Consider the following 15,763-nt stretch of genomic DNA (forward strand, 5'->3'; position numbering starts at 1 on the left):
TATCTCAGGACTCTTGAAATAAAGATTCCGTTTGCAGAAGCACTTGAGCAAATACCCTCTTATGCTAAGTTCATGAAAGAGATCTTAAGTCATAAGAAGGATTGGAGGGAAACTGAAAAAGTTTACCTCACTGAAGAATGCAGTGCAGTCATTCTGAAAAGCTTGCCTGAGAAGCTTAAAGATCTTGGGAGCTTTATGATACCATGCACATTAGAGGGGACTTGCACCAAGCAAGCTTTATGTGATCTTGGGGCAAGTATCAATCTAATACCTGCATCTACTATCAGAAAGCTTGGTTTAACTGAAGAAATCAAACCAACCAGGATATGTCTTCAACTTGCGGATGGCTCCATTAAATACCCATCAGGCGTGATTGAGGACATGATTGTCAAGGTTGGGCCATTTGCCTTTCCTACTGACTTTGTGGTGCTGGAAATGGAGGAGCACAAGAGTGCAACTCTCATTCTAGGAAGACCTTTCCTAGCAACTGGCCGAACCCTCATTGACGTCCAAAAAGGAGAAGTAACCTTGAGAGTCAATGAGGAGGAGTTCAAGTTGAATGTTGTCAAAGCAATGCAACATCCAGACACCCAAAATGACTGCATGAGTGTTGATATTATTGACTCTCTGGTAAGAGAGGTCAATATGGCTTAGAGTCTCGAATCAGAGCTAGAGGACATCTTTAAAGACGTCCAGCCTGATCTGGAGGAGTCAGAGAAAATAGTGGAACCTCTGAAAATCCCTCAGGAAGAGGAGAAACCTCCTAAACCCGAGCTCAAACCATTACCACCTTCCCTAAAATATGCATTTCTGGGAGAAGGTGAAACCTTTCCTGTAATTATAAGCTCTACCTTAGAGCCACAGGAAGAGGAAGCACTAATTCAAGTGCTAAGGACGCACAAGACAGCTCTTGGGTGGTCCATTAGTGATCTTAAGGGCATTAGCCCAGCCAGATGCATGCACAAAATCTTGCTGGAGGATGATGCCAAGCCAGTGGTTCAACCACAAAGGCGGCTGAATCCAGCTATGAAAGAAGTGGTGCAGAAAGAGGTCACTAAATTACTAGAGGCTGGGATTATCTATCCTATTTCTGACAGCCCCTGGGTGAGCCCTGTCCAAGTTGTCCCTAAGAAGGGTGGCATGACAGTAATTCATAATGAAAAAAATGAACTGGTTCCGACAAGAACAGTTACGGGGTGGCGTATGTGTATTGATTATAGAAGGCTCAATACAGCCACCAGAAAGGATCATTTTCCGTTACCATTCATAGACCAAATGCTAGAAAGACTAGCAGGTCATGAATACTACTGCTTCCTGGATGGATATTCAGGCTATAATCAAATTGCAGTAGATCCCCAGGATCAGGAGAAAACGGCATTCACCTGCCCATCCGGAGTATTTGCATACCGAAGGATGCCATTTGGCCTGTGCAATGCACCTGCAACTTTTCAGAGGTGCATGCTCTCAATTTTCTCTGATATGGTGGAAAAATTCCTGGAAGTCTTCATGGATGACTTTTCAGTATTTGGAGACTCATTCAGCTCCTGCCTTAACCACTTAGGACTTGTTCTGAAAAGATGCCAAGAGACTAACCTGGTTTTAAACTGGGAAAAGTGTCACTTTATGGTGACTGAAGGAATTGTCCTTGGGCACAAAATCTCGAACAAGGGGATAGAGGTGGACCAAGCTAAAGTAGAGGTAATTGAAAAATTACCACCACCTGCCAATGTTAAGGCAATCAGAAGCTTTCTGGGGCATGCAGGATTCTATAGGAGGTTTATAAAGGATTTTTCAAAAATCGCCAAACCTCTGAGCAACCTGCTAGCTGCTGACACGCCATTTATCTTTGATAAAGAGTGTCTGCAGGCATTTGAGACTCTGAAAGCTAAATTGGTTACAGCACCAATCATCTCTGCACCAGACTGGACATTACCATTTGAATTGATGTGTGATGCCAGTGACCATGCCATTGGTGCAGTGTTGGGACAAAGGCATGACAAGCTTCTGCACGTCATTTACTATGCCAGCCGTGTTCTAAATGATGCACAGAAGAATTACACAACCACAGAAAAAGAGCTACTTGCAGTGGTTTACGCCATTGATAAATTCAGATCCTATTTAGTAGGATCAAAAGTGATTGTGTACACTGATCATGCTGCTCTTAAATATCTACTCACAAAGCAGGATTCAAAACTCAGACTCATCAGATGGGTGTTGCTTCTGCAAGAGTTTGATATAGAAATAAGAGACAGAAAAGGGACAGAAAATCAAGTAGCAGATCACCTGTCCTGAATAGAACCAGTGGAAGGGGCGTCCCCTCCTCTCACTGAGATCTCTGAAACCTTTCCGGATGAGCAACTGTTTACCATCCAGGAAGTGCCATGGTTTGCAGACATTGCAAACTACAAGGCAGTGAGATTCATACCCAAAGAATACAGTAGGGTGCAATCAAAGAAATTAATCACAGATGCAAAATACTATCTTTGGGATGAACCATATCTCTTCAAGAGATGTGCAGACGGAGTAATCCGTAGATGTGTACCTAAAGAAGAAGCACAAAAGATCCTTTGGCATTGCCATGGATCACAGTATGGAGGACACTTTGGAAGTGAGCGAACAGCCACAAGAGTCCTCCAAAGTGGCTTCTACTGGCCTACTCTCTATAAAGATTCCCGAGCATTTGTGCTTAATTGTGACAGTTGCCAAAGATCAGGCAACCTACCTCACAGTTACGCCATGCCTCAACAAGGAATCTTGGAGATTGAGTTGTTTGATATATGGGGTATTGACTTCATGGGACCTTTCCCACCATCATACTCAAACACTTATATTCTGGTGGCAGTGGATTATGTATCCAAATGGGTGGAGGCTATTGCAACACCCACTAATGACACTAAAATAGTGCTGAAATTCCTCCAGAAACATATCTTCAGCAGATTTGGTGTCCCTAGAGTGTTAATCAGTGATGGGGGCACTCATTTCTGTAATAAACAGCTTTACTCTGCTCTGGTACGTTATGGAGTCAACCACAGGGTAGCTACTCCATATCACCCACAAACTAATGGGCAAGCTGAAGTCTCAAATAGAGAACTCAAAAGAATCCTGGAACGGACTGTAATTAACCGTAGAAAGGATTGGGCAAGAAGCTTGGATGATGCTCTGTGGGCATACAGAACAGCATTCAAGACCCCTATAGGGACCTCTCCATACCAGCTTGTGTATGGAAAGGCATGTCACTTGCCAGTGGAACTGGAACACAAGGCCTGTTGGGCAACCAGATTCCTAAACCTTGATGCCAAATTAGCTGGAGAAAAACGATTGCTTCAGTTAAATGAGCTAGAGGAATTTAGACTCAATGCTTTCGAGAATGCAAAAATTTACAAAGAGAAAGCAAAAAGATGGCATGATAAGAAATTGTCATCCAGAGTCTTTGAGCCAGGGCAGAAAGTTCTGCTATTTAATTCCAGGCTCAAAATATTCCCCGGGAAATTAAAATCCCGGTGGAGAGGTCCATATGTGATTACAAGCGTATCACCATATGGATACGTAGAGCTTCAGGATAATGAATCCAACAAAAAGTTCATTGTTAATGGACAGAGAATTAAACATTATCTTGAAAGTAACTTCGAGCAAGAATGCTCGAAACTGAGACTTGATTAGAACTCAGTGGTAGTCCAGCTAAAGACAATAAAGAAGCGCTTGCTGGGAGGCAACCCAGCCATTTACAAAGTTTATTTACTAATTAAATAAATTTTCTTTTTTTACAGGTATGTGTCCAAGTATCTTCAAAGGGTAAAAATAGCAATTGATTGAATTTACAGAGTTACAGGGAAATTTGGAAGCTCACTGGCGTGAAAAAGCCAGTAAGAAAGATTTTGGGCGTTGAACGCCCAAAAGAAGCACCCACTGGGCGTTCAACGCCAGTAAGGGTAGCCATCTGGGCGTTAAACGCCAGAAAGGAGCATCTTCTGGGCGTTTAACGCCAGAGTGTTAGCATCCTGGGCGTTCAGAAAAACGCCCAGTGACAAAGGACTTCCTGGCGTTCAACGCCAGAAAGAAGCATCAGCTGGGCGTTGAACGCCCAGGAGAAGCAGCATGTGGGCGTTAAACGCCCAAAACATGCATTGTTTGGGCGTCTAACGCCAGGATGGTGGGGAGGAGGTAAAATTCGTTTTTCTTTACAATTTTTCTAAATTTTTATGTTTCAATTCATGATTTCTTGCATAAACATGTTTCAAAATATCATTCTTCAAAATCAAATTAGTTTTCTAAGAACCCTAATTTCTAAAATCCCTTTTTCAAAAATATCAAATGTATCTTAATTCATAAACACAAATCTTTTTCCAATCCAATTCTTTTTCAAATATTTTTAATTTCTTCTCATATCTTTTTCAACTCATCTTATCTTTTTTCGAAACTGCCTCTCCTTCTACTCCTCTCCTTTCCTTTCTTTTGCTTGAGGACAAGCAAACCTCTAAGTTTGGTGTGATTTGCCATGATCACTGAGTTAAAACTCATTAAGATCATGGCACCTAAGAGAACAGGAAGAGCAAGGATGTGAACTTAAGGGAGCTGAAGCGTCAGAAATTAATTCTTGAAGGCACCCCACAAACTAGAGGAACATCCACTTCCCAAAATACAGGTTGTTAAGTTCTAATTTTAGCTTTAACTCTGTGATAGTATTATTATAGGATTTTACCTTAGAAGTTATATAGGAGTAGTAGTAATTAGCATATCTATTTTGGCTTTATTTCCAATTAAGCTATAACTTATTTTTCTCATCATCATCAGGCATAAATAAAGTAGTAGAATTTTTTTTTAGAATAAAGAAGTAATCTATATTTATGAGTTCTTAGTAATAAAGACTATAATTAATTATATGTGGTGGCAATACTTTTTGCTCTCTGAATGAATGCTTGGACAGTGCATAAATTGTACCTTGAATTTGATGAATATTGGCTCCTGAAAGGATGAGGAACACGAAAATTATTATTAATGATCTGAAAAATCATGAAATTGATTCTTGAAGCAAGAAAAAGCAGTCAAAAAAAAAAAAAACAAGCCATGAGCCCTAGGTAAGAGTAAAAAGGATCCAAGGCTTTGAGCATCACTGGATAGGAGGGCCCAAGGAAATAAAATCCAGGCCTAAGCGGCTGAACCAAGCTGTCCCTAACCATATGCTTGTGGCATGCAGGTCCAAGTTACAAACTTGAGACTGAGTGGTTAAAGTCGTGATCCAAGGCAAGCAGAGTGTGCTTAAGAGCTCTGGACACCTCTGACTGGGGACTTTAGCAAAGCTAAGTCACAATCTGAAAAGGTTCACCTAGTCATGTGTCTGTGGCATTTATGTATCCGGTGGTAATACTGGAAAACAAAGTGCTTAGGGCCACGGCCAAGACTCATAAAATAACTGTGTTCAAGAATCAACATACTACACTAGGAGAGTCAATAGTACTATCTGAATTCTGAGTTCCTAAAGGATGCCAATCATTCTGAAGTTCAAAAGGTACAGGGAGATGCCAAAACTGTTCAGAAACAAAAAGCTACAAGCCCCGCTCATCTAATAAGAATCGGAGCTTCATTTAAAACTCTGAAATATTATTACTTCTTAATTTCTGTTAAAACCTATTTTATTTATCTAGTTGCTTGAGGACAAGCAACAGTTTAAGTTTGGTGTTGTGATGAGCGGATAATTTATACGCTTTTTGGGGGTAATTTCATGTAGATTTTAGCATGTTTTACTTAGTTTTTAGTTAAATATTATTAGTTTTTAAGCAAAAATCATATTTCTGGACTTTACTATGAGTGTGTGTATTTTTCTGTGATTTCAGGTATTTTCTGGCTGAAATTGAGCAAGCTGAGCAAAAATCTGAGTTAGGCTGAAAAAGGACTGCTGATGCTGTTGGATCCTGACCTCCCTGCACTCGAAATGGATTTTTTGGAGCTACAGGAGTCCAATTGGCGCGCTCTCAACGGCGTTGGAAAGTAGACATCCAGGGCTTTCCAGCAATATATAATAGTCCATACTTTGCGCGAAGATAGACGACGCAACTTGGCGTTGAACGCCAAGTTCATGCTGCTGTCTGGAGTTAAACGCCAGAAAAACGTCATGATCCGGAGTTGAACGCCCAAAACACGTCATAACCTGGAGTTTAACGCCAAGAAAGGCCTCTACTCGTGGATAGCTTTAGTCTCAGCCCCAGCACACACCAAGTGGGCCCCAGAAGTGGATTTCTGCACCAATTACCTTTGTTTACTCATTTTTCGTAAACCTAGGCTACTAGTTTACTATTTAAACAACTTTTACAGACATTTCTTGTACCTCATGACATTTTCAGATCTGGATTACATACTTTTGACGGCATGAGTCTCTAAACTCCATTGTTGGGGGTGAGGAGCTCTGCAGCGTCTCGATGATTCATCACAATTCCTTTGTTTTCCATTCAAACACGCGTGTTCTTATCTAAGATGTTTATTCACGCTTAATTGTGAAGAAGGTGATGATCCGTGACACTCATCACCTTCCTCAATCCATGAACGTGTGCCTGACAACCACCTCTGTTCTACATCAGACTGAATGAATATCTCTTAGATTCCCCAACAGAATCTTCGTGGTATAAGCCGGATTGATGGCGGCATTCATGAGAATCCGGAAAGTCTAAACCTTGTCTGTGGTATTCCGAGTAGGATTCTGGGATTGAATGACTGTAACGTGCTTCAAACTCCTGAAGGCTGGGCGTTAGTGACAGACGCAAAAGAATCAATGGATTCTATTCCAACCTGATTGAGAACCGACAGATGATTAGCCATGCTGTGACAGAGCATAAGAACGTTTTCACTGAGAGGATGGGAAGTAGCCATTGACAACGGTGACACCCTACATAGAGCTTGCCATGGAAGGAGCCTTGCGTGTAAAGAAGGATTTCAAGGAAAAGTTGAAGTCAAAGGACAAAGCATCTCCAAAACTCCAACATATTCCCCAGTACTTTATAAACAAGTAACTCTATTGTTCTAGTTTATCTTCCCAATCAAATCTAATAATTCCAACTTACAATTTTAAACACTTTTGACATCCTGACTAAGATTAATAAAATAAACATTGATTGTTTCAAGCCAATAATCTCCGTGGGATCGACCCTTACTCACGTAAGGTATTACTTGGACGACCCAGTGCACTTGCTGGTTAGTTGTGCGAATCACAAATTCGTGCACCACACTCAAAGTAGATTTTCTGGAGCTACAAAAGCCCAATTGGCACGCTCTCAATTGCTTTGGAAAGTAGACATCCTGGGCTTTCCAGCAATGTATAATAGTCCATACTTTGCCCGAGATTTGATGGCCCAAACCGGCGTTGCAAATCAGCTTCAGAATTCCCAGCGTTTAACGCCGGAACTAACAGAAAAATTGGAGTTAAACGCCCAAACAGACACAAAAGCTGGCGTTTAACTCCAGAAAAAGTCTCTACACATGAAAGCTTCAATGCTCAGCCCAAGCACACACCAAGTGGACCCCGGAAGTAGATTTTTATGTCATTTACTCATTCCTGTATATCCTAGGTTACTAGTTCACTATTAATAGGACCTTTTGACATTGTATCTCTACCTCATGACACATTACACGTTTCTTGTTGTATCTTCTACGGCATAAGTCTCTAAACCACATGGTTGGGGGTGAGGAGCTCTGCTGTGTCTTGATGGATTAATGCAATTACTACTGTTTTCCATTCAATCACGCTTGTTTCTATTCTAAGATATCACTTGTTCCTAAACTTGATGAATGTGATGATCCGTGACACTCATCATCATTCTCACCTATGAACGTGCGCCTGAGAACCACCTCCGTTCTACCTTAGATTGAGTAGATATCTCTTGGATTCCTTGATCAGAATCTTCGTGGTATAAGCTAGAATTGATGGCGGCATTCAAGAGAATCCGGAAGGTCTAAACCTTGTCTGTGGTATTCTAAGTAGGATTCAAGGATTGAATGACTGTGACGAGCTTCAAACTCCTGAAGGCTGGTGGTGGACGAAATTGTGATCAACAATAATGGCTCTTTGGCATGTGCATAAAAATTAACTCAGCACTTTCTTTCCACAACTCCGTTCAACTTAACCAGCAAGTGTACTGGGTCATCCAAGTAATACCTTACGTGAGTAAGAGTCGATCCCACAGAGATTGTTGGTATGAAGCAAGCTATGGTCACCTTGTAAATCTCAGTTAGGCAGATTAAATGGTTATGGATTTCAAAAATTAATAATAAACAGAAAATAAAATAGGATAGAAATACTTATGTAAATTAATGGTGGGGATTTCAGATAGGCGTGTGGAGATGCTAGAATCCTCTCGAATCTCTACTTTCTTATTACATTCATCCAATCCTTCTTACTCCTTTTCATGGCAAGCTGTATGTAAGGCATCACTGTCGTCAATGGCTACTTTTCATCCTCTAGGGAAAATGGTCCTATGCGCTGTCACTGCACGGCTAATCGTCTGGAGGCATCACCCTTGCCGATGGCTACATCCCATCCTCTCAGTGAAAATGGTCCAAATGCTCTATCACAACACGGCTAATCATCTGTCGGTTCTCAATCAGGTTGGAATAGAATCCCTTGATTCTTTTGCGTCTGTCACTAACACCCAGCCTTCAGGAGTTTGAAGCTCGTCACGATCATTCAATACCGGAATCCTACTCGGAATACCACGGACAAGGTTAGACTTTCCGGACTCCCAGAATCCTACTCGGAATACCACAGACAAGGTTAGACTTTTCGGATTCCCATGAATGCCGCCATCTATCTAACTTATACCACGAAGATTCTGTTGGGGAATCTAAGAGATATGCGCCCGGCCTAAAGTAGAACGGAAGTGGTTGTCAGTCACGCGCGTTCATAAGTGAGAATGATGATGAGTGTCACGGATCATCTCATTCATCAAGTTTGAAGTGCAACGTATATCTTGGAATAAGAATAAAAGAGAATTGAATAGAAAGTAATGATAATTGTATTGAAACTTGAGGTACAGCAGAGCTCCACACCCTTAATCTATGGTGTGCAGAAACTCCACTGTTGAAAATACATAAGTGAAAGGTTCAGGCATGGCCGAATGGCCAGCCCCCTCAAACGTGATCAATAGCCTCTTAAGATGAAGAATAAAACAAAACTGAGACCAAAGATGTAACGTGGTCAAAAGACAACTAATACACTAGTAAAAAGTCTTATTTATACTAAACTAGCTACTAGGGTTTACAGAGGTAAGTAATTGATGCATAAATCCACTTTCGGGGCCCACTTGGTGTATGTTTGGGCTGAGCTTGATCTATCCACGAGCTGAGGCGTTTATTGGAGTTGAACGCTGAGTTATAGCGTGTTTCTGGCGTTCAACTCCGGGTTATGACGTGTTTCTGGCGTTTAACTCCAGACAGCAGCATGTACTTGGCGTTGAGTGCCACTTTACGTCATCAATTCCCGAATAAAGTATGGACTATTATATATTGCCGGAAAGCTCTGGATGTCTAATTTCCAACGCCGTTGAGAGCGCACCATTTGGATTTCTGAAGCTCAAGGAAACCCATTTCGAGTGCAGGAAGGTCAGATTCCTACAGCATCAGCAGTCCTTTTGTCAGCCTTTTTCAGAGTTTTGCTCAAGTCCCTCAATTTCAGCCAGAAATTACCTGAAATCACAAAAAAATACACAAACTCATAGTAAAGTCCAGTAATGTGAATTTAGCATAAAAACTAATGAAAACTTCCCTAAAAGTAGCTTGAACTTACTAAAAACTACCTAAAAATAATGCCAAAAAGCGTATAAATTATCCGCTCATCACAACACCAAACTTAAATTGTTGCTTGTCCCCAAGCAACTGAAAATAAAATAGGATAAAAATAAGAGAATATACTATAAATTCCAAAATATCAATGAATATTAATTCTAATTAGATGAGCGGGACTTGTAGCTTTTTGCTTCTGAACAGTTTTGGCATCTCACTTTTTCCTTTGAAGTTTAGAATGATTGGCTTCTCTAGGAACTTAGAATTTCGGATAGTGTTATTGATTTTCCTAGTTAAGCATGTTGATTCTTGAACACAGCTACTTATGAGTCTTGGCCATGGTCCTAAGCACTTTGTTTTCCAGTATTACCACCGGATACATAAATGCCACAGACACATAACTGGGTGAACCTTTTCAGATTGTGACTCAGCTTTGCTAGAGTCCCCAGTTAGTGGTGTCCAGAGCTCTTAAGCACACTCTTTTGTTTTGGATCACGACTTTAACCACTCAGCCTCAAGCTTTTCACTTGGACCTGCATGACACAAGCACATGGTTAGGGACAGCTTGATTTAGCCGCTTAGGCCTGGATTTTATTTCCTTGGGCCCTCCTATCCATTGATGCTCAAAGACTTGGATCCTTTTTACCCTTGTCTTTTGCTTTTTCTTTTTCTTTCTAAATATTTTTTTTTCGCCAATTATTTTTTTATTATTTTTTTTCTCCATTCACTGCTTTTTCTTGCTTCAAGAATCAAATTTATGATTTTTCAGATTGTCAATAACATTTCTCTTTATTCATCATTCTTTCAAGAGCCAACAATTTTAACATTCATAAACAACAATATCAAAAGACATATGCACTGTTCAATCATTCATTCAAAAAACAAAAATTATTGTCACCACATCAATATAATTAAACTAAACTCAAGGATACTTTCGAAATTCATGTACTTCTTGTTCTTTTGAATTAAAACATTTTTCGTTTAAGAGAGGTGAAGGATTAATGGATTTTATTCATAGCTTTAAGACATGGTTACTACATACTAATGATCATGAAGTAGAGACACAAAACATAGATAAACATAACATAGAAACCGAAAAAACAGAAAGAAAGAAATAAGAATAAGGAATGAGTCCACCTTAGTGGCGTCTTCTTCTTGAAGGACCACCAATATCCTTAAGCTCTTCTATGTCCCTTCCTTGCCTTTGTTGCTCCTCCCTCATTGCTCTTTGATCTTCTCTTATTTCATGGAGAATGATGGAGTGCTCATGATGTTCCACCCTTAATTGTTTCACATTGTGGCTCAAATCTTCTAAGGAATTATTGAGTTGTTCCCAATAGCTGTTGGGAGGAAAGTGCATCCCTTGAGGCATCTCAGGGATTTCTTGATGATGAGCTTCCTCATGCATCTCTTGAGAACTGTGGAGGGTCTCTCTTGCTTGCTCCATCCTCTTCTTGGTGATGGGCTTATCCTCTTCAATGGAGATGTCTCCTTCTATGATAACTCCAGGTGAGTAACATAGATGGCAAATAAGGTGAGGAAAAGCTAGCCTTGCTATGGTGGAGGGCTTTTCGGCCATTTTGTAGATTTCATTGGAGATGACTTCATGAACTTCTACTTCCTCTCCAATCATGATGCTATGAATCATGATGGCCCGATCCACACTAACTTCAGATCGGTTGCTAGTGGGAATGATGGAGCGTTGAATGAACTCCAACCATCCTCTAGCTACAGGCTTGAGGTCTAGTCTTCTTAGTTGGACTGGCTTGCCTTTGGAGTCTCTCTTCCATTGAGCTCCTTCCACACATATGTCCATAAGGACTTGGTCCAACCTTTGATTAAAGTTGACCCTTCTAGTGTAGGGGCATACATCTTCTTGCATCATGAGCAAGTGGAACACCAATCTCACATTCTCCGGACTAAAATCTAAGTATTTCCCCCGAACCATTGTGAGATAATTCTTTGGACTCGGGTTCATACTTTGATCATGGTTCCTAGTGATCCATGCATTGGCATAGAACTCTTGAACCATTAAGATTCCGACTTGTTGCATGGGGTTGGTTAGGACTTCCCAACCTCTCCTTCGGATCTCATGTCAGATCTCTGGATACTTATTTTTCTTGAGCTTGAAAGGGACCTCAGGGATCACCTTCTTCTTTGCCACAACATCATAGAAGTGGTCTTGATGGCTTTTGGAGATGAATCTTTCCATCTCCCATGACTCGGAGGTGGAAGCTTTTGTCTTCCCTTTTTCTTTTCTAGAGGATTCTCCGGCCTTAGGTGCCATTGATGGTAATGGAAAAACAAAAGCTTATGCTTTTGCCACACCAAACTTAAAATATTGCTCGCCCTCGAGTAAGAGAAAAAATAAGAGAAGAAGAAGAAGAAGAAGAAGAAGAAGAGAATATTGAGGAGTAGGGGGAGTGTGGGTTTCGGCCAAGGTATAGAAGAGGTGGTTGTGTTGTGTGAAAATGAAGTGGAATGGAGGGGTTTATATAGGGAAAGGGAAGAGGGTAGGTTCGGCCATTTTAGGGTGGGTTTGGGTGGGAAAGATTTTTGAATTTTGGAGGTAGGTGGGGTTTATGGGGAAGAGTGGATGGATGTGAGTGGTGAAGAGGTGATGGGGAAGAGAGATTGAGGTGATTGGTGAAGGGTTTTGGGAAGTGTAACATGGGGAAGAGTGTTATAGGATTAGGAGGTAAGGTGAGAATATGTTAGGTGGGGATCCTGTAGGGTCCACAGATCCTGAGGTGATCCTGTGGGGTCCACAGATCCTGGGTGTCAAGGAATTCCATCCCTGCACCAAACAGGCATGTAAAATGCCTATGCATACCATTCTGGCGTTTTAACGCCGAGGTGATGCACGTTCTGGGCGTTCAACGCCCATGTGAAGCATGTTCTGGGCGTTCAACGCCCATATATAGCATGTTTCTGGCGTTGAACGCCAGTTCCATGCTTGTTACGGGCGTTCAGCGCCAGCTTTTCTCAAGGCACATTTCTGGCGTTCAAACGCCAGAATGTTGCTTGTTTCTGGCATTCAGCGCCAGATTCATGCTCTGTTCTGGCGTTGAACGCCAGCCAGATGCTCCTTACTGGCGTTGAACGCCAGTCTGTCCTTCCTCCAGGGTGTGATTTTTCTTCTGCTGTTTTTGATTCTGCTTTTAATTTTTATATTTTTTTCATGACTCCACATGATCTGTACCTAATAAAACACAAAATAACAATAAAATAAAATAAAATAAAAATTAGATAAATAAAATTGGGTTGCCTCCCAACAAGCACTTCTTTAATGTCAATAGCTTGACAGTGGGCTCTCATGGAGCCACAAGGTGATCAGGTCAATGTTGTATAGTCCCAACACCAAACTTAGAGTTTGGATATGGGGTCTTAACACCAAACTTAGAGTTTGGTTGTGGCCTCCCAACACCAAACTTAGAGTTTGACTGTGGGGGCTCTTCTTGACTCTGAACTGAGAGAAGCTCTTCATACTTACTCTCTTTTGTCACAGAGGGATGACCATGTGCCTTAAACACAAGGTAGTCCCCATTCAATTGAAGAACTAATTCACCTCTGTTAACATCTATCACAGCTCCTGCTGTGGCTAGGAAAGGTCTTCCAAGGATGATGTATTCATCCTCTTCCTTCTTAGTGTCTAAGATTATGAAATCAGCAGGGATGTAAAGGCCTTCAACCTTTACTAACACGTCCTCTACTATTCCATAAGCTTGTCTCAATGACTTGTCTGCCAATTGTAATGAGAACAAGGCAGGTTGTACCTCAATGATCCCCAGCTTCTCCATTACAGAGAGTGGCATAAGATTTATCCCTGACCCCAGATCGCATAGAGCTTTATCAAAGGTCATGGTGCCTATGGTACAAGGTATTAAGAACTTGCCAGGATCTTGTCTCTTTTGAGGTAAAATTTGCTGAATCCAGGTATCTAGTTCATTAATGAGCAAGGGAGGTTCACTTTCCCAAGTCTCATTACCAAACAACTTGGCATTCAGCTTCATGATAGCTCCTAAATATTGAGCAACTTGCTCTCCAGTCACATCTTCATCCTCTTCAGAGGAAGAATAGTCTTCAGAGCTCATGAATGGTAGAAAGAGATTTAATGGAATCTCTATGGTCTCTATATGAGCCTCAGATTCCTTTGGATCCTTAATAGGAAACTCCTTCTTGCTTGAGGGACGTCCCAGGAGGTCTTCCTCACTAGGATTTTCGTCCTCCTCCTCCCTTGTGTATTCGGCCATATTGATTACATCAATGGCCTTGCACTCTCCTTTTGGATTCTCTTCTGTATTGCTTGGGAGAATACTGGAAGGAATTTCAATGACTTTCTTACTCAGCTGGCCCACTTGTGCCTCCAGATTTCTTATGGAGGATCTTGTTTCACTCATGAAACTGAAAGTGGCCTTTGACAGATCAGAGAATAGATTGGCTAAACTAGAAGTGCTTTGTTCAGAATTCTCTGTCTGTTGCTGAGAAGATGATGGAAAAGGCTTGCTATTGCTCAGCCTATTGCGTCTACCATTGTTAAAGCCTTGTTGAGGCTTTTGTTGGTCCTTCCATGAGAAATTTGGATGATTTTTCCATGATGAGTTATAGGTGTTTCCATGAGGTTCACCCATGTAATTAACCTCTGCCATTGCAGGGTTCTCAGGATCATAAGCTTCTTCAGAAGCTGCCTCTTTAGTACTGTTGGATGCATTTTTCCATCCATTCAGACTTTGAGAGATCAAGTTGACTTGCTGAGTCAACACTTTATTCTGAGCCAATATGGCATTCAGAGTATCAATTTCAAGAACTCCTTTCTTCTGAGGCATCCCATTATTCACGAAATTCCTCTCAGAAGTGTACATGAATTGGTTATTTGCAACCATGTCAATGAGTTCTTGAGCCTCTTCTGGCGTTTTCTTCAGGTGAATAGATCCACCTGCAGAATGGTCCAATGACATTTTCGAAAATTCAGATAGACCATAATAGAATATATCTAATATGGTCCATTCTGAAAACATATCAGATGGACACCTTTTGGTCAACTGCTTGTATCTTTCCCAAGCTTCATAGAGGGATTCACCATCTTTTTGTTTGAAGGTCTGAACATCCTCTCTAAGCTTGCTCAGCTTTTGAGGAGGAAAGAATTTATTCAAGAAAGCCGTGACCAGCTTATCCCAGGAGTCCAGGCTATCTTTAGGTTGTGAATCCAACCATATTCTAGCTCTATCTCTTACAGCAAAAGGGAAAAGCATGAGTCTGTAGACTTCAGGATCAACTCCATTCGTCTTTACAGTCTCACAAATCTGCAAGAACTCAGTTAAAAACTGGTAAGGATCTTCAGATGGAAGTCCATAAAACTTGCAGTTCTGTTGCATTAAAGCAACTAGCTGAGGTTTCAGCTCAAAATTGTTTGCTCCAATGGCAGGAATGGAGATGCTTCTTCCATCAAATTTGGACGTGGGTTTGGTAAAGTCACCAAGCATCCTTCTTGCATTATCATTATTGAGTTCAGCTGCCATCTCCTTCTCTTGTTCAAAAATTTCTGAAAGGTTACTTCTGGATTGTTGTAATTTAGCTTCTCTTAGTTTCCTCTTCAAAGTCCTTTCAGGTTCAGGATCAATTTTACCAAGAGTGCCTTTTTCCTTGTTCCTGCTCATATGAAAGAGAAGAAAACAAGAAAAGAAAGAGGAATCCTCTATGTTACAGTATAGAGATTCCTTTATGTTAGTAGAAGAAGAAAGGGGAGAAGAATGTAGAAAAGTGGGTGCGGATATTTAGATGGAGAGAGGTGAAAAGAAGTGTTAGTAACTAAATAATTAAATAGAATAAGAAAAGAGAGGGAGAATTCGAAAATAATTTTTTTTGAAAAGGGGTTAGTATTTTCGAAAATTAAAATTAAAATTTAAAACAAAAAGAATTTTTTCGAAAAAGAGATGAGATATTTTCGAAAATTAGAGAGGGAAAAGTAGTTAGGTGGTTTTGAAAAAGATAAGAAACA

The 15,763-nt window shown here is 40.8% G+C and overlaps 1 non-coding gene across 1 annotated transcript; it reads left to right on the forward strand.

Moving 5' to 3' along the window:
* The first annotated feature begins 14,778 nt into the window (after nucleotides 1–14,778).
* Nucleotides 14,779–14,885, forward strand: LOC130959445 (small nucleolar RNA R71). The gene has a single exon (XR_009078524.1). It is a non-coding gene; the product is annotated as a small nucleolar RNA R71 (small nucleolar RNA).
* The last annotated feature ends 878 nt before the right edge of the window (nucleotides 14,886–15,763 follow it).

This window comes from Arachis stenosperma, chromosome 10 (assembly GCF_014773155.1).
Source record: "Arachis stenosperma cultivar V10309 chromosome 10, arast.V10309.gnm1.PFL2, whole genome shotgun sequence".
In the NCBI taxonomy this organism is placed as follows: Eukaryota; Viridiplantae; Streptophyta; class Magnoliopsida; order Fabales; family Fabaceae; genus Arachis; species Arachis stenosperma.